The 20766-nt window shown below is 41.1% G+C and overlaps 1 protein-coding gene across 1 annotated transcript in view; it reads left to right on the plus strand.

Moving 5' to 3' along the window:
* The window catches only part of plekha6 (pleckstrin homology domain containing, family A member 6), a 202955-nt gene that overhangs the window by 51703 nt on the left and 130486 nt on the right, over positions 1-20766 (plus strand). The window lies entirely within an intron of this gene.

Here is a 20766-nt window from a genome sequence, read left to right on the forward strand (position 1 = left end):
TGCCCTTTCCAAAGAAGACGATTAGATGCTGTGCCCAACAGTCTCCCCTAATGTTCCCACTAGGGCATGCTTTCCCAAAGTGAGGCTGTGACAACCCTTGGCACAGCCACAGTCTGTCACTGTCCAAGCCCCCTCTGGATCTGTGGAGGCAGACTATGTTAATTGGAAATATGGGGCAGCTGTCCATACACTGTCAGCCAGAATAGTAATAATTGGATTTGGATTAAATATGCACATGTAATATAATAATGATATATTCTTAGTCATGCTGAGCAATTTTAAATGACTGTTCTGCAAAGCAAAGTGTGCTACAGTTTTGGTCACCTTCTGATCTGAAGTCGGTGCGGGATCTGTGCAATACTAGTTATTTCAGTGAATCCCCATTTTAGTCATGGTTATCTTTCCCTTTTATCTTAACCCTTGTGTTATCTTCGGGTCATTCTGACCCATCAGTCATTGTGACCCACCGTCGTATTGCGACAACTTTACCGCATACAAAAACAAAGTGAAGCATTTTCTTTTAACTGTTGGGCTGTCTCAGACCCCCAACATTGCGAAGGTTAAAATAAAATTATTTTTATTTGTTTTTGTATTGGGTAAAAGTGGGTAAACACAACGATGGTTCGTTATGAACCTTTGGGTCATGTGACCCGAAGGCAGCACGAGGGTTAAAGCTCAGCATTTAGCCTGTCAGTTAATAAATGCGTGTGTCAAAGTTATTTTGAAGTAATTTATTAATTTTGTTCAAGATGTGAAGACAAAAACATTATTAGCCTACATCAAGTGCAATTAACATGGCTTTCTTCAGTGTTTTGAATTTTATCCTACAATTTTCAATTGCTACCATTGTTCTTTTTTGGGCTATTATTCTCAATCTCCTGTTGAGAATATCGGCCATAGGCTAGCCTACTATCAGAACGGTTTCAGACAGCTCATCAAATTACACTAAATATCAGTAAGCCTAAATGCATATATATGTTAAGTAGATTTGGTAGGTCTACAATTTACGCATTTTAACAGTCATAATGGTTTGACAAGTTGTCTCCCTTGCCATGTTAATTGCGGCAACATTGCCCTTTTTGGGGACAACTAAAAAAAAAATCAAAAAATCAATTCACGCTGCTGAAACAACACCACTCTGCTGGTTTACGCTTTGCTTTTTGCGACATAACTCCTCTTTTCGACGATCGCCTGATCTGGGCTGCACAGTCTAAGCTTATTGAGGTCAAGCTTGAATTAGCGTTGCCTGTTAGTGGAAGGGAACGTTAGTGGAACGGCTTGAGGCTTAAGTCTAAGTTGACGTTTACCCAAGTGAGACTTATTCGTGTTAGCGCGACTTGCGTTAGCGCGACTTGCGTTAGCGACGTTGATGGAACACCCCCCTGGATGCTGTATGTTGTGCAACTTGTTTTGAATGAACATGTTAAATCCTGATATCTTGTTTTTGTTTTATTGAATATTTTTATTTATTGAAAATGCTGTATTTTTACATTGAAGTAGAAAAAAACATGTCAAACATGGGTTTATAATGTGAACGTACAAAACTTACATATGTTTGTACAATTACAAATCGTTTTTTCCCCCGCAAATTTGGTTTATTCAGGATAATAGTACACATTAAAAATTAAAAATGCAGTTTTTTTACAGAGAAGTTCAATAAGTAAAAGTCATATTTACCGGCAAAGAACAGCCTGTAATGTAATATCACAGATATATCTTGTAAATTTGGTACAGGAAAACAAAAATTATTTTACGGTTAATTAATCTTAATATAAATATTCATTTTTTTACTGTAATTTAATGGGTTTAATCTGGCGTCCCAGCTGCCAGATTGTTCCTGTTTTTTTACAATGTATTTTTACAGTGTATGGTGATGGGGGATAGGGAAATGATGGAGGATAGGATAATGTAGGGAAGGTCTCCCACTCAGAAACTCGAGATGGGGAGGCGGGCAGAGGAAATTTGAACTCAGGTATCCCACTGGAAGCCCAAGGGGGGAGCAGGGTCAATCTATCAAATAGCACACCTCTAACTTTGTACAGTACTAATGCATATAGTAAAATCAGTCACACTACGAAATACTACCAAATAAACCACAACTTATTTATAATACTGGAAATACATAGTTTCACAGATATATAGTTAGGGGGGGGGGGGGGGGGGGGGCAGAGAGCCACACTAGCTTGGGCTGCCACTGGGTAGGTGGCATTTAACTCTGTATAACTTGAGACAGCTATCAACTCTGCAGAAAACTTCCCTCTGTATCTCTGCGCCTCGTCCATTAATTACATATAGCGGGACAAGTTATCCCTTCTCAGCGTGAGAAATACAAGGTGATATGCAGTAGTGGCCGGGACCTTGCAGAGGCCTCCCCGCAAAGTCGGAGCTCGAGGCCCCTCCCCTAAATCCACTCAAAATGTATCTCCATCTGTCTTATACCAATGTCAATAGACTGATTGCTGTCTACCTTTAACTATAGCATATATACAGCAAGTTGAGAGAGAAATAAAAAAGTTAAATAATAACAAAAGTACACAACAGCAGCCTATTTGTCATTGTTCAAAACCAAAGACAGCGCTATAGCCTTCTGATAGTTCAGCACCGCCACTGAAATAACACAATCAATGGAGGGAAAGGAAAACATTTATTCTTGACAATAAGTAAGCAAGTATATTGGTTGCTGGTGAAGACGTGCTGCTGCTGTAGTGTTTCCTCTGATGCTGATGATAGCTTCCTCTCTGGCTGGTCTAAATAAGTGTGTAATCTTCGGGTGTTTTGCTCGAGCTTGTTCAGACAACAGTTTATTGCTGCGCTTTCGAGCACCGCTTGCATATTTTCTTTTACTCATGTGTCTCTACCGTCATCTAGCAAAACGTAATGATAAGCATTTTTTAAATGTGCGCGTTCGAGAGGCGTAATGGAGCAAAAGGCACGTAAGATACGCAAAAGTCATTGTTGCCAGATTTAGGGATTTTGAGACTATTTAGCCCATGGAAGTGGATGAAGATCTGTTACGTTGCCTACATTACGGAATTCCTTTACCTGGCAGTTGAAACTTCGGGATCTCAATGAGCGCCCTTAAAGATCCTGTGAAGTGGAATTAAAAACGAGTTTCAAGTTCACCACACCACAGAATAATGTGTTATTAACTACCCATCCAAATTAGAATGAAAAAAAACACAGACAAGTATGTTAAACTAGAGAGGATACAATTTCTGGGGAAATTGTAGGGTGTGCTTGCTTGCGTCTGTATATTTTATATAAAAATGCATCGGGCCTACTTATTATTTATAAAGATTACATAGATTTAAAAGCATCTTTTTTTTGCTGCTCATTTACAACTCAAAATACGAGTGAAGTGTAGAATGAAACATGATGTCTTCTCATTTCCCCTGCAAGAGGCAGCTGACAGGCTGAATCAAAACGAATACATTTGGCAGACCGGTGTAAAAATGGACCTAATCTCTATGACTTAAACGTCCTTTTAAGTTGTCCCTTCTCGGGATATTTTCAGGCATTTAGCCTACTCATATTGCATTCATTCATTAATAAAGAACCCCCTTTGAAGATTATTCTACGACTTTACCGGCAGAAGATAGAATCGCGATTCAAACAGTACCATCTGCTAACTGAAAATATGCCCCCAAAAACGTAAATAAGATTGACATTTATTTTGTGGAATATCGCTCATTCATAAAAAGCTCACTGGTAGCGATCATTGTCAGTAACAACGCAAAATGCGATATAGCCCTGTGTGGAGAAGCTGCCCCGGTAAATTCTACTACTACAGTACAGTACTAGACTACTGCTGTGTTCGTCTTGGTAGCGATTGCGTTGGTTGAATTCGATTTAACGTTCCGTTGTACGGTTTAGGCTGAAATTAATTATTTTCATGAACAGATTGACAAAGTTTAGGCTGTGGCAATGAAGTTCAGGTTAGTAGTCAGATTGTTTCAACTATTGAAAGACTTTTGAGTAAGGGGAGTGCCGAACATGTTCTGTCGCCGTTTGACTTGAACAGCTGAGGAGTTTTTGTTAGCTACTCACACTAGTGTCTCGGGTAGGCTACAGCGTTGCAGTGAGCTACACTGGTTTGAAACCACAGGTAATGGTAATTTCACCAACAAATCGTTTACTAATGTCAGAATAAATCCTACAACGAAAATGTATATGTGAGGAATGTTTATTTTAACGATTGAAAACAGATACATCATAGACCACTGTAGTATGTGTTGTCCGGGCAACACAGGCTAATGTCATGATGCTAATATTTCAGTGAAATAGTAGACTACTGTTTCCGAAAGTAGATGTACTTCCTTAATAATATCAGCTTATATTGTACATTACACATCACAATTGTGTGTCATATCACAAAGTAAAATGAGTAAATATTTATCACCCTGGCCTCTTTGCTTGTGGCGTTTCTGCAGCTGCCTTGCAGTAAAGCTACAGTTAGCCTAGCTATCCCCCAAGTTAACAGATGCGAAACGAATGTTCTGCCAAAGGTAGTCACGTGTGTTTTCGTGACATTAGTGACGTAGTGACGTTAGTAACGTCAGTGACTGTGGCTAGCAAATTAGCCACCGTTAGCTTCACTTTTCGCCACAAAAACTTAACTGAAGCCCAAACCATGCAACGGAACGTAAATTCCAATAGAAGCAACTCAACGCTACCAAGACGAAAGTTTTGACACCTACGTTGTCTATGTAGGACAAATATTGACTGAGTTTTAGGGGGGCAAAAAGAATAAAAAGAATAATAATAATAATAACTAGAAAAGGCTGTTCCTGCGAAACAGCAGTGAGAATGCTGAAAACCTGAATGGGGATAGCTGACCATGCTAAAAAAGCTGAAAATAGTGAACATTTAGTAGAAAGTTATAAGCTGAAGCTTCAAAGCAACCGAAAGGTATTTTTGAAAGGGGCTGGAGCAGCATTCCAACAATGATTTGAAAGGATTTACCATTACTTTTAAAGGGAGAATAATTTGCACAAAAACCTTAATATTTTAAAAAGTATAAAAGTGAGAAATGAGAAAATACCCGCAAGCTGAAAGCTGAAATGAATTTCAAAAATGTGTGAGTCACACAAAAGAGGCAGTGTGGAATCTGAACTGCATCATCTTAACAAAGCTAAGAGCTAAAATAGCCTACAATGTGGGAGAAGCTGAAAGCTGAACTGTTAAACAGAAGAAGAAGTAGGCTAGCTAGTCGTAACAAGAATATTATCGTTTTAATAGATGAAATTATAGTTGGGATAGTATTAGCAGTAGCAGATGTAGCCTATGCGTTTACTCAGCTTTCTTAGTAGGATTCAATGTGTTGATGGAATGAAACATACAGCAGTAGAGCCGATACAGGAAGACACGGCGACACTTTGTTGCAGAAGGATGATGGTGCAAGTTTTGTCCGTGGAGCATACAACGATTAATAAAAAAGAATCATGTAGACGCGTTTATTGAGTAATCGCATAACTAATTACACATGTAAACGGAGTAATCGTATTATTGGTATAAACCGACAATTGCTAGTAATCGGGTTTCTCATGGTCAAGTAAACGTACCAATCACCTGTGTGAGAGACTGAGTGGTGCGTGTCTGTTGTTACGGTGATGGTGCAGCTATGATTGCTAACGCTCTGAGGGCAGAGAATAAGAGAACTGTAGCTAGAATCCACACCTCAAACAAGATAACCTAGACGCAAAACTGTACGTCCAATCCAAAATATAAGGATATTTTCAGAGACCCAAGACTCTGCCGAAACCAGAGATATTCTTTATATGTCTGTGCAGTCAGAAATACGACTCTACCTGCAGTTTCAAAAACGTGTTCCTTTTGCTTTCCTGGTGCGTGTTTGTTTGGTTGCCACGGCGATGGAGCAGCTGTGATCGCTAACGAGCTAGGCAGAGAGAAAAACGAACATTTACCTAGCATCCACACCTCAAACAAGTTGACCTAGACACAAAACTACACGTCCAATCAATAAAATGAGGATATTTTCCGAGACCCAAGACTCTGCCGAAACTAGAGATGTCCTTCATATGTATGTGTGGTCAGAAATATGTCTCTACCGGCAGTTTCGAAATCGTCTTCCTTCCTGCTTTCTCTGACGGATTTTACCCACCTCTCCATTGAAGTTAGTGAGAGAATTTGAAAGGCTGCTCTCGCTTCAAGGCCCATAGCTGAAAATCTGTAAATGTGAGCTCTTTAGTAGTTACATTGGCTGAAAGAGGAAATTATTTCCTACATTTTAAGGTATAACTTGTTTCTGTACGTTAAACTATATGAACGTTAGAGGAATTTGTTTGACAATTTAGTTGAATATCAGAAAAAGAGCAGCCAGCAGTGTGCCACTCTGCTGGCTGCTCATTCATAAAAATCAAGAAGGAGCAAACATTTTAATGTATTTCAAACTGTCATAATTCAAAATTGGCTGAATATTTGAAAAAGCTGAATCATTTGGGAATAGCTGAATGTCTTGTGAACATTTTAAAGGTTGAATGGTGTCTCTAGCTGAAAGTATACTGAAGTAGTTACGTTTGAAAGAGGAGGAAGCTTTTTAATGATTTGAAAGGATTTACCATTACTTTTAATTGGAGAATAATTTGCACAAAAACCTTAATGTCTTAAAAAGTATAAAAGTGAGAAATACCAAAAGTCATAGCCAACATCTCCTGAAGGAGCTGAACGTTTTGATACAAAACTTGTAGGAATCGGTGAAAGTATGCAGAACTAGTTAAAGGCCAAAAAACGGCGGAAGAACTAAGAAGTTGATATAATAATAATAATAATAAAGAGAAACAGGAAAACAATAGTGAGAATGCTTAACAGCATTCTCACAACTAGAGAGGGTACAATTTCTGGGGAAATTGTAGGGTGTGCTTGCTTGCGTCAGTTGCACAGGGGTCCGTTTTTGAATGACATTTTTACAACTGATATTTCTGTATATGTTATATAAAAATGCATACTTATTATTTATAAAGATTACATAGATTTAAAAGCATATTTTTTTTGCTGCTCATTTACAACTGAAAATACGAGTGAAGTGTAGAATGAAATAGATGTCTTCTCATTTCCCCTGCAAGAGGCAGCCTCATCGTTGAATCAAAACGAATAAATTTGGCAGACCGGTGTAAAAATTGACCTAATCTCTATGACTTAAACGTCCTTTTAAGTTTTTCCCTTCTCGTGATATTTTCAAGCATTTAGCCTACTCATATTGCATTCATTCATGAATAAAGAACCCCCTTTGAAGATTATTCTACGAAGTTACCGGCAGTAGAAGATTGAATCGCGATTCAAACAGTACCATCTGCTAACTGAAAATATGCCCCCCAAAACGTAAATAAGCTTGACATTTATTTAGTGGAAAATCGCTCATTCATAAAAAGCTCACTGGTAGCGACCATTGTCAGTAACAACGCAAAATGCGATATAGCCCTGTGTGGAGAAGCTGCCCCGGTAAATTGTACTACTACGGTACAGTACTAGACTACAGTACTGCTGTGTTTGTCTTGGTAGCGATTGCGTTGGTTGAATTGGATTTAACGTTCCGTTGTACGAATTAGGCTGAAATTAATTATTTTCATGAACAGATTGACAATGTTTAGGCTGTGGCAATGAAGTTCAGGTTAGTAGTTAGATAGACTTTTGATTTAAGTAAGGAGAGTGCCGAACATGTTCTGTCGCTGTTTGACTTCCTAAACAGCTGTGTAGTGTAGATGTTTTTGTAGTGTGTCTCGCGTAAGCTACAGCGTTGCAGTGAGCTACACTGGTTTGAAACGACAGGTAATGGTAATTTCACCAACAAATCGTTTACTAATGTCAGAATAAATCCTACAACGAAAATGTATATGTGAGGAATGTTTATTTTAACGATTGAAAACAGATAACGCTACATCATAGACCACTGTAGTATGTGTTGCCCGGGCAACACAGGCTAACGTCATGATGCTAATACTTCAGTGAAATAGTAGACTACTGTTTCCGAAAGTAGATGTACTTCCTTAATAATATCAGCTTATATTGTACATTACACATCACAATTGTGTGTCATATCACAAAGTAAAATGAGTAAATAGTTATCACCCTGGCCACTTTTCTTGTGGCGTTTCTGCAGCTGCCTTGCAGTAAAGCTATAGTTAGCCTAGCTATCCCCCAAGTTAACAGATGGAAACGAATGTTCTGCCAAAGGTAGTCACGCGGGTTTTCGTGACGTAGTGACGTTAGTAACGTCAGTGACTGTGGCTAGCAAATTAGCCACCGTTAGCTTCACTTTTCGCCACAAAAACTTAATTTAAGCCTAAACCATGCAACGGAACGTAAATTCCAATAGAAGCAACTCAATCGCTACCAAGACGAAACTTTTGACACCTACATTGTCTATGTAGGCCAAATATTGACTGAGTTTTAGGGGGGCAAAAAGAATAATAAAAAGAATAAAAATAAAAATAATAATATATATGTGAGAGAACAAAGGTTGTGCCCTTGCCGAAGGCAAAGCACACCCAATAATATATATGTGAGAGAACAAAGGTTGTTCCCTTGCCGAAGGCAAAGCACACCCAATTAGGCTTTGAAATCGTAAGAAAATCAGCAGTCTTCTCTGTTCGAGACTGGGGGGGCGTGTCGCCTGAAGGAGCTTATGCTCGGCCCCCTTGCTGGAAGGCGCCGCCTCTCTCAAGTAAGCTACCTACGACCCAGATAATGGACGCTACATCAAGCCGAACAAAACAGTATAGAATTAGAATGTATGTGTTCAATGAGTGAAACATTCAGATGCATAAAAATGAAATATTCCCCTGAGCTGTAACACAGGAGTAAACATTTACAGCAGAGACAGCAGACAGTGAGCTCTCCAACTACTTCTAGCACATTAGCTACCATTTCACCAAAATACCATCATTCTACACCAAGTAGCCTAATATCAAGTTGGCGGTTTGCACTAATTATAGCAGAGATACCTCTGGAAAAGTTATATAGTATAATTATAACAAGCACACAGAACTGATTGATGAACTGCTGGCGGCGGTGGATGGTCCAGGTGCGACCGGAGGATGAACGGCCGGGGGGGCGATGCTCGGTACGGCTCCGTGTGTTGGTGAACCCTGTCTGTCTCTGGTCCATGTTAAAACTGTCCGCCGTGAAATGGTCAGTGGCGCAGAGGCGGCTGTTGGAGTTTATCCGAAGCTTTCCATGAGCGTGGCTCTTCACAAAATCTATCCACCTATGTTTCCTTTCATTATCAACAGGGAACTTAAATGGCGTTGCAGCGCAGCTGGAGTTCTTGCATCCAGGGAAGATGCAGTTGCGGGTGGTGGGAGACATCCTGAAGCTAGCTAGCTAGCTGATGTAAGCTACAATAACAGTACAGCAGGAGGCCATTCAGTGATCTGACGTAGATGGGGCGAAATGACGTAGATAGGGCATTTTTTGGCTCCGCCCATTAAAACCTGATCTGAAAACGGAAGAGAAACTGTTCTTCGGTTTAACTCCACATTTCAGTGTGACAAAGTTTTAGCGCTTTGCACATGCTTTCAGGAACTCATTTCACACGTATATAATGTACTTAGAAGCAAAACATGGAATTTACTTTACAGGATCTTTAAAGTGTTTTCATTGTTTTTTTTGTTTTTTTTTTTTTCATATAGGCCTAGTCTGTTTTTGCTATGCAGGGGGGGGCCCTTAGGGCGTGGTGGCCCCCCTGCCTCGCGGGGGCTGCGGGGGTTTCCCAGCTGCCACTGGTGATATGTGAACTGGTTGAAATGCATGTGTCTCACTGTGAATGTGTGAGACCAGGGTGCGAATTATACAATGACAATCGAGGGGGCAGGGGGGTCAACTTTTTTTCCAGGCACGTGCTTCAGTGAACTGAAGTCTTACAATCCCTACAGTATCTTACTTGTTTCGAGTAATGTCTACAGTCGGAATACATGTACCGGCGTTACGTATTCAGAATACAAATTATGAGGAACTGTATTCCGCTACAGTTACAATTTAAATAGTTGGTATTTAGAATACAGTTACATTGTTGAAATCAATGGATTACGATACTTATCTGTTTCACAAGTTTATTCACTCTCTAAATAAATTAAGGCAACTCCATGCATTTCCCAGAACTTCTATCTGGTGGTTTATACACTGTACGAACACAACTAAATCTATCGCTCCCATGTCATTGCCTCTCGTTCTTTCCTTCTGCAATGCTATTGGCTAAGCCAATGCATGGCCATCACATGCACGGGGGATGCAAACTCACGTATCATGGTTGGCCAAAGCATGCCTCTCATCCACTCTCAAGTAGTTCTTAAGAGGGTTCTCCTTACGAGCATGTTCGGGAAACGCACGTTAGAAATAACGATGGTTCGTTATTTGGCTCGTAGAGAACCCTCGTAACAACTAAGATCCATTGTTATCGGGAAACACAGTTTAGTAAGCAGGATTTGATGGCCGCATTCCTACACTTATAAAATGCAATTAAATGTGGAAGTAGCCTAATCCAAGTATTCTGAATATGTTACTCAAATTGAGTAATGTAACGGAATACATTACAAAATAAATTTTTGGGCATGCATTCTGTATTCTGTAACAAAATATGTTTTGAAAGTATCCTTCCCAACACTGGTCACACACACACACTGATCTAAAATGGCAGGTTGAGATACATCAGAACATTGTCATGCGAGGGAGGCTGGCTGCATTGGTGGTTGGGTGATTGGGAGTTTCGGTGGTTGGATGGTTGGTTGGGTGTTTCTATGGTTTGATGGTTGGACTGGAGGTATTCATATGAGTAGTAGCACACATGACAGTCCAGGGTTGTTGAGTCAAAGCGTACAGCACCATAATTTCTGCATGAATGGGGCACACCTGTGCTGGAAAACAAATGGATTGTACACCATTACAACATGTTGGACATAGCTGACATTAAGTGACAGGGTAACTTTAAATGTGGCCAGCCCTAGGTCAGCAGTCTCCTTGGCTTGCGTTTTTGCTGCTGAGCTTGTCTCTGTGTGATACATGAATCTAATTATGCTCCTATGAGGAGCTGGCACTATGTGAGCTACCATGTGGATTGGGGGGGTTTGGGGAAGGAGGGTTGGGGTTGGGGGACGTGGGTCTTGGGTGAGGGGAATCAGGGGGAGGGGGATCAGGGGTCCACGGGAGGAGGATGGAGGAGGAGACTGGAGGGAGGCATGTGTGAGTGATGTGTGGTGATCAAGAGAAAGAGATACTAGGATTGGGGCCTCGTGTCTTTCCTCGTTTGGTGCCCACTCCTCACACACACACACACATACACACTAGACCACAGGTGATTATCTTCGTCTTATGTCTAATCCTACTGCAGTTGACCAAGTCCAGGGTGGTATTCCAGGTAGCGGGTTTAACAACCTCTGAGCCTAACCATGAACTCTGAGTTGAGTTACTCTAAAATGGGAAACTCTGAAAACTCGGTTCCAAAAAAGCTGATTTGAATTTGTTAACTCAATTCGGAGTACGTCAACTCTGAGTTAAGCGCGGGCATGAGAACTATAAAAAGCCAACATCAATGGAGCTCCGATACTAGGATCCACCATGGCACCCGGCGACAAAAAACGTTGTCCTACTTCACCACACTTAAGATAAAAGTTTTATTTTGTGTTTATGGTCAATCTGAGCACATATTCCGGAAAAAAGCAACATTTACATTACATTTAGCAGACGCTCTTATCCAGAGCGACTTACAGTAAGTACAGGGACATTCTCCCCCGAGGCAAGTAGGGTGAAGTGCCTTGCCCAAGGACACAACGTAATTTGGCACTGCTGGGAATCGAACTGGCAACATTCAGATTACGAGCCCGCTTCCCTAACCGCTCAGCCACCTGACTCCCTGTGTCCTACTCCTTCTTCCTCACCTCTTGCTTTTATATCTCTGGTTTACAATAATCATGATAGAGTAGGTAAGAGTTAACCTTCATTGATTTCATTCATTTGCAATATGATTAATTGATTATATTATTTAACCTTAATTTGACCATTCTTGCTCTGATTTAACCCATAGTCAAAATAACTGTAATTTCATTGATATTGGAATTATTTAGTTAATGTTAATACACTGTTCAGTTTCCCATCTTCCTTCAAACCATAGGGGAATTAGTTTTGGTTGTTTGGCCAATATTGACCCCCTACAATCTTGAAATAGATTTGCTGAAACAGGTTACAGGACTACATGCTGAAACATGTAAATTGTAGAACAATAGCCGATAAACAAACTCATTGTTAGATTTCTATTTGTAGGCAATGAAGAAGACCAAATACAATTTCAATTATTTGTCTTTATTTCAGTGCCAAAAAGCATTTGGTCAGTTCTGAGTGCACGTCCACGGCGAGTAACATTAGCGATGTAGGCCTAAGGGCTGAGAATGTTGCTCAAATAAATTACAGATTGTGACGGGAAACGGTAATGTTGACCTAGGTATTCATCAGGGAATTAAAGCACATCGAATCTCAGTCTTAAAATCCTCTCCCGGCGTATAACTAAGCGAATTAAATTTTGTTCGAGATCGGTCGGCTGAACCAGGAAATGATATCCCATGTCTGCCAAAGCTATCAAGCTCAGAAAGTGGGAGGGTATAGGTAGAAACGCATTTGAAACGAGTTTGGCATGGAAAACCTGCTTGCGAGCAGATTAGTTTCTATGTTTCTAAGTTACTATGGAAACTTACAAAAAGGTTTCGTTACCTCTCTTTCTGGAACGGAAACCTCGGAGTATGCCTCTTTTCAGGGTTAAACAACTCAAAGTTTTCACTAAACCCGCTACCTGGAATACTCCCCTGGATCACTGGGTGTGTCTCATTAGTTAACCTAACCCTCTATTTCCACAGACATGATGAAGATGAATGTGTTAATATGCATGAGGTCTTCCTGCTTTGTGCTGGTTTTCCCAACACTGGGGGGCAAGAATGAAAGTGCCATTAAACTGTAAACAAAAACAATAACAAAGTATGGAAACATAGACAGTATAAAAGTGGGGAGAAGTTGTAACTGAGTTTGCCCTGTCAAGGTATAAATCGTGGTGGACTACTAAACTATGAAGTATGGTAATAATTATAATAAAATACATCAAATTGCACTGGTAACAATGTTGGGCTCTTCATGTAAATGTCTTTGAACTGTGACAGCCTCAATGGAATTAGTACAGTTTTCTGTAGGCTGCCATTTAGGCCTAGGTTTTTGAGGCAATTGTAAAAAATTGTATAAGTAGATGTTGTGAATAAGTGAATTATTTTCAACTGTTGACAGTTGAAAATAATTGTCCTCACCTAGATAGTCCAGGGGGGTATTCCAGGTAGCGGGTTTAGTGAAAACTTTGAGTTGGTTAACCCTGAAAAGAGGCAAACTCTGGGTTTTCCGTTCTAGAAAGAGAGGTATCCCAAGTGGAATTTACAGTTCAAATCCAGTAGAAAATCCCAGTAGATATCCAGTTGAACACCAGTAGAAATTAATTTAAAAACCAATAGAAATTTCAGCTGGTCTTTATAGTTTTTTATAGGGGAATTGGAACACATTCTACTGGTGTAAAACTGGTTTCTACTGGAATGTATTGGTCTGTTCCAGTAAAAAAAAAAAATCAATGACCATTTGAGGTTATTGGTCTCGTCTTATAACGAAAACTTTTGGTCAGTGTCCATGGTAACTTACTCTGTGAACCTAACCTGCTCGCTAGCAGGTTTTCCATGACAAACTCTGCGTTTCTACCTATCCCCTCCCACTTTCTGAGCTATAGCCACTGCAGCACGCACACAGAAGTCCAGGTGTCGGACTCGGCACACAAGTCAGAATTGAGGTAGGCTAAGAAAACATTACAAAACTAAAGATAGTTTCTAAATGATAGCTCTACCGATCATCTTATTTGGACTAAAACATGAAAACAATATTACATTAAGTTCAAAAAAACTGTATTTACACTCAAATGAATGCATTTTTTTTAATTGATGTCCCTGCCAAAGCTGATATAAAACTTGCGTCCCTGAACTGTTGTACAGTGGGTTAAGCAAGGGGAGTTTCTATAGCGTAGTAGTGCATTGTGCGCAGCAAGCTTGAAAGAAAAAGGGGATATGAATAGGGGCCCATGCCCCAGTAGAGTTTTATGTCTAACAACGCCTCTGAATCGCAGTCTTAAAATCCTTTCCCGGCGTATAACTAAGCAAATTAAATTTAGTTTGAGATCGGTCGACTGAACCGGAAAAGGACATCCCATGTCTGCCAACTGTATTTGGCAAGCTCAGAAGAGCGCACTGACATGGAATTTTGTGTGCATCGGTTTGTGTTTTTCGGTTAAACACTTTTACAAGCGTTGATTGGGATAGTGCGTTTATTTTTTCCGGGATTATCAATCTAAATGAATGCACTGACTAATAAAGTAAATTGTTAAAACTAACTCAAACTTGAGATTTTACTGGGGCACAGCAGATTTATACTGGGGCACGTGCCCCAGTAAAAAGCGTCTAACGACGCCCCTGCTGTGATTCGCTTTAATTCCCTGATGAATACCTAAGTTATCGTTACTGTTTCCCATCACACACATTTATTTTAGCAACATTCTCAGCCCTTACATTGCTAATGTTACACACCGTGGACATGCACTCAGAACCGACCAAATGCTTTTTGGCACTGAAATAAAGACAAATCATTGAAATTGTATTTGGTCTTCTTCATTGCCTACAAATAGAAACCCAACAATGAGTATTTTTATCAGCTATTGTTCCTACAATTTACATGATTCGCCTTTGACCATGTACCGTCCTGTACTAGGTGTTCCAGCAAATCTATTTCAAGATTGTAGGGGGTCAATATTGGCTAACTGAAACTAATTACCCTATGGTTTGAAGGAAGATGGGAAACTGAACAGTGTATTAACATTAACCAAATAATGCCAATACCAATGGAATTACAGTTATTTGACTCTGGGTTAAATCAGAGCAAGAATGGTCAATGTAAGGTTAATGAAATAAAATAATCATTTAATCATATTGCAAATTAATGAAATCAATTACAAATGAAGGTTAAGGCTGAAGCCCAATACTACCCCTTACCCCTACCCCTTACTTTTGCGCGTTCACGTGAGAGCTAGTGGTGTCCCAATACTCCTTTTGAGCTAGGGGTAGGGCTAAGATGAAGGGGTATACACCCCTTAAAACCAAGTGAAAACGAAAGCTTACTTGAAACCTAGGACTATGTGAATACTCCGCGACCGGCAACAATGGCGAACAGATCATCCAGAGAGTCCGATAAATGTAAGGGAGTCAGTTGGTTGAGCGGTGAGGGAATCGGGCTAGTAATCCGAAGGTTGCCAGTTCGATTCCCAGCCATGCCAACTGACGTTGTGTCCTTGGGCAAGGCACTTCACCCTACTTGCCTCGGGGGAATGTCCCTGTACTTACTGTAAGTCGCTCTGGATAAGAGCGTCTACTAAATGTAACCTAAATGTAATATTTTCGGCTTAAATAATTGATTAAAAAATTATGACAGTCTTGTTTTGTGCTATACACAGTCCTGTACATATTTATTTGCAACTATTTTCCTAATTGTAACGTTTCTAAAAATCGCTAGTTTGCTACGCTAATGTTACAGTGCACAACAGTCCCGCATTTCTCTCACTAGCATGTCTACAGTTTTAAGTAAACTCCATTAGCAGCGAATTTCGTTTTATATCAGTGCATAACATTACTTGCTTTGGAGATATCCATACGTGCTAGATGACGTACCCGTAACCAAGTGGCGTCCCATTTCTTAGGGATATGTAGCCCTTACCCCTCAGTTTTGAAGGCCAAGGGCTAGGGGAAAACTTAGGGGTAGGGGTAAGATGTAGAATTGGGATTCGGCCTAACTCTTACCTACTCTACCATGATTATTGTAAACCAGAGATAGAAAGCAAGAGGTAACGAAGGAGGAAGTAGGACAAGCCAGAGCTGAGGAGAAGGTCTCAGAAGATCAAGAATCCACAGAACAATGCTTCACAATTCATTTTATACCCAAGAACAACCAATCACACCACAATCTTGAACCTTACTTATCAACATATGACTAGCAATGCTACAGTAAGTTACACAATGAGGTGTGAGAGCCATCAAGTTGAGACTCCATCCAGTAACTCTAGGTTTTACCATATGAGAGGTGGGGGCAGGTTGACACTTAGCCGTACACAAGATCAGCCATTATTCTTCTGCCCTAAGTACACCATCTCTTGGTCAAAATAGAAATTCAGCAAATAGAAATTCAACTATGAGTATTTATATAGGCTATTTTTCCTACAATTAACATCACCTGTGACCATGCACCCTCCTGTAACTGGTGTTCCAGCAAATGTATTTCAAGATTAGGCTTTATTCTTCTGCCCTAAGTAGGCCTACACCATGTCTTGGTCAGTTTTGGCACTTTCTTCATGAGATGCAGTTTGTACAACTCATTTACTTGTAACTGGGAATACATGATTACATTAAATTCCACAGTTCCACATGCAGAATTCACCTGCCATTAAATGAACATCTCACTGTATACAGCATCCATGCATTGTTCAACAGGATCAGAATGTGCAAAAAAAAAATATATTCATTATTCTCATGATGTCAGTGTGACTGACAATTTACACAAGCCTGTAAATAAAAGTACATGGGGAGAGAACTACCAGTAGCTACCATACAAAGGCTTTTATGCATCCATTACTGCGGCAGCAGTCAAGGTCTCTTCGTCATCTTAATCATCATCATCATCCTGTGATGAAAAGCATTCTGTTAGGGGTAACTGCTACTACAAGTTGAATAGGCACCATCTGATATTTACTTTGTATCATGTCGAATATGATTAAAACCAAGGTGACGTAGAGGCTACAATCACAAGCTTATAGGCCTAAGCAAAATATGCCTTACCTGTTCGCAGTATGTTTTTATATTTAATATAACATTGAACATGCTATTTTATTAAGTCCATTTTTTCACCTGGAATATTAACGGACAGTGGAATTAAATGTTCAATGTATGGACTGGCTACTGCATTCAAATGTAGCCTATGCATTGACTCGGCAGCAATCGTCTCCCACGCCAATTGTCTCTACACTGCTACAGCCGTGTTGCTTTTTCCGGAATATGTGCTCAGATTGACTATAAACACGTAATAAAACTTATATCTGAAGTTTGGTGAAATAGGACAACGTTTTTTGTCGCCGTGTGCCATGGTGGATCCTAGTATCGGAGCTCCACTGATGTTGGCTTTTAATAGTTCTCATAGTTCTCAATAGTTCTCATTCTCGAGTGGACGTACTCCGAGTTGACTTAACAAATTCAAATCAGCTTTTCTGGAACCGAAAAGTCGGAGTTCCCCATTTTAAAGTAGATCAACTCAGAGTTCAGGGTTAGATTCACAGTTTGTTAAACCTGCTACCTGGACTACCCCTCTGATGTAAGAGAGGGGTAGGGAGACAACAAAACAGAGAGGAGAGAGAGACAGACAGAAAGAGAACGAGAGAGGGAGGGAGAGTCAGACAGAAAAAAAGATAGAGAGGGGGAACTCTTTTGATACATTTTGGTCAGTGGAAACTATTATTGCTTGACATGCCTGCTAATGTACGGACCAAAGGAGACTGGCACTGACTCTGCCTGATGCTTCGTGGCACTGTCTTTGGTGTTTGCAATTTTACAGAAAAGAATCTTTTTTGATCTGGTTTCTAATAGCTGTATGATTCTTTTTGACATGAGTCATTTGAGTCAGTGTTCTGGATGACTCAGAACATAATGTCAGTGGTGACCATAGCAACTCATACTAAGATCGTATTGGTCTTGTGTGGTCTTAGTTGGGTTCAGTGTGTTATCTTGGTCATGGTGTGGTCATAGTTGTGTGGTCTTGGTTAGGGTCATAGTGTGGTCTTGGTTAGGGTCATGGTGTGGTCTTGGTTAGGGTCATGGTTAGGGTTATGGTGTGGTCATGGCTAGGTTAAGTATCAACAGAGATTAGACAGCAACAAAAAGCGGTAGCGATGATACAATCTACGTAAACAGGTTTGATCATAGAGCTACCTAGACAGAACAACAACAATGAAGAGAAGAAGCCCTGTGACATTTTCCAAACCTGGTTAAATGCCACTTCTGGGGAAGTGTTTCTGGACATTGATATTGATAACTTGCCCTCCCATCCTTAGTGGGACGAGACAGCATGATCGCAAGAGAGAGATGAATGGATGGATGGAGGATGGAGAGAGGGCAGGGGGTAGAGAATGGAAGAGAGAGGAGGGGACGACAGACAGACCAAGGGGACTGAATAAGCTGAGCCTTGCAGTTCTTTCAGGGTTGAAGTGGAGAGAGAGATAGAGAGAGAGAGAGAGAGAGAGAGAGAGAGAGAGAGAGAGAGAGAGAGAGAGAAGAGGCTGGGTACAGTGTGCATTCTCAAGGAGAGAAAGGAGGACAGCAGTTACTATATCCACCAACCCATCGACAGCAATAAAGCCTCACTCCTGGCAGTGTGAGAGCCAGCCAGCTGCTCTCCTCTCTCTGTCCCTCTCAACCTTCCTCTCCTTCTATCGTTCTTTTCTTCTCTCTACCCTCCTCTCTTCGTCTCCCTCATTCTCTCTTCTTTTTCTCTCTCCCTCTTGCTGTCTCTCATCTGTTTTATGACTGATCCGGGGGACAATGCTGAAGTTCCGTGCGGACCGGAGGGTGAGGTAGGAGAGGGGGGTGTGGGACGGGCCAAGGCTGGGAGTAAGTTGACCATGGTTGGGGTAGGCTGGCAGTGGGAGGGGGGGGGGGACCAGAAGCTGGAGGTCAGACAGGACTGCAATGCAGTGTTGGAAAGAGAAAGAACAGGGATCTGTTTTATGGCTTTTATCGGTTTGTGTGTGTGTTTGAGAGATTAGTACAGTGGATAGTGTGTGTGGATGCATGTAGTGGTGTGTGTGTATGTGGGAAGGCTTGACTTTTTAATTAGCTTGACAGTGCTGTCACAGGCTTTGCTTAGATCTCAAGGCACTTCACAGTAGAGTTGCTGAAGTATTTATGTCAGTGGTGATTTGGTGATATCTCCAGTCATAAAGTGGTAATTCACCGGTCATTTTGACGTTTTGCAGTGTGGTTCTGTAAGCAGGCAAAGCAGTCTCATTTTAAATAGGTTTGTAGGTTACGCATGAATAGGCTTGCTCAGGCGCAGGACCCTCTGAGACCAAGTCACACACACACATATAAACACACATATACACACTAAAGCGTTATCACAAACACACAGACCCATAGACTGACATTCACGACATGCATGCACATGACAACATCACTTAGCAAACCTATAGAAGACATATGAGTTAGGAAACACACCCAGCCACACACACACGCACACACAGTGGCAGCTGGTCATCAGGGGTTTGTTCTGGTTTGATGCATACTGGGCAGAGGGACTCTGGTGTGTGTTGTGTTCTGCTGTCAGCCGCTGCATGCCTGAATGTTGTGTTCTCCCACATCCCCTGTCCTCTTTACCTATCAGAGAGAGAGAGAGAGAGAGAGAGAGAGGGGGGGATGGTTCTGCTTGAACACAGCCAGTAAGAATCCCAGAATCACACCATTCTGGCTCCTAGTATCATGTCTCCTCAAAATTGAAACAATTACATGAGAGTTAGGGTTCTGGACAGAGTACTACAGATACCCCCTTTCCACCAAAGTGAACCGGGAGCTAGTTTGGAGCTGGTGCTAGAGCCGATTCGGAGCTGGTTCAATTTGTGAGCCTTCTATGAACCAACATGTGTACCTTGTGTTGTTAAAGGGAGGTGTTCATGAGCAGAACCTGGGGGTGTCTCCAATGTTGTTCTGAGTCCGTTCCTTCTGGCTTAGTTCTCCAAACCTGTTCTTGTCCCTCGACGCTGCCTCCATGCTCAGTGGCTGTTATGTAAGGAGCAGGGGAGTTGAGTCCCTGAGGAAACACAGGACATTCCTGCATGGTGGCTGACGCTTCTTCAAGCTGCGCTAGCTGGTATTGTCAAAGAAATTCAAATACGAGAAACAGTATCCCCAATTCCTGTCTGAATGTCTGCCCTTTCCTCTCTAGCCGAGGTCAATTGACAGTGGTTCCACAAAATAACCCAAAGAGGAGGGCTCGCCTCGCAGTTGGCTGGAACAGGATTGCTGTAACATTACATTTAGTCATTTAGCAGACACTCTTATCCAGAGCGACTTACAGTAAGTACAGGGACATTCCCCCCAAGGCAAGTAGGGTGAAGTGCCTTGCCCAAGGACACAACGTCTTTTGACACGGCCGGGAATCGAACCAGCGACCTTCTGATTACTAGCCCAATTCTCTAACCTCTCAGCCACCTGACTCCCTACTGTACAACATACAGTATTTGCCAGAAAATAGCGTGCTGCTCCAGATATTTGACAGTCCACTGGCGCTGAGCTGTCTGTGTTGCTAAACCACTCTCAGATGGTCTCATTAGCTTCTTAAAAGGGACAAATTGATAGTTGATTTACAGTATATATCTTTATATGTTTGGTTGATAATGCTTTGTACACCCATGCCATGATAAATAAAAAACATCTTCACAAATGTTACCAGAATAAGTACAAGTAAAAAGTGTAAAGAAAAGGCATTATTTTGCATCACTCAGCAAAATCGTGCATAGACATGCATGACGGGGTTGTAGATTGTAGTGTCTTAGTAAAGCAAACATTATTTATACTTTTAGATTTTAGGACCAAAACATACACCCACACACTCCTTCACACACTCCTAGACACACACAAACACCTGCACACGCCCCTT

This window comes from Osmerus mordax, chromosome 1 (genome assembly GCF_038355195.1).
Source record: "Osmerus mordax isolate fOsmMor3 chromosome 1, fOsmMor3.pri, whole genome shotgun sequence".
Lineage (NCBI taxonomy): Eukaryota > Metazoa > Chordata > Actinopteri > Osmeriformes > Osmeridae > Osmerus > Osmerus mordax.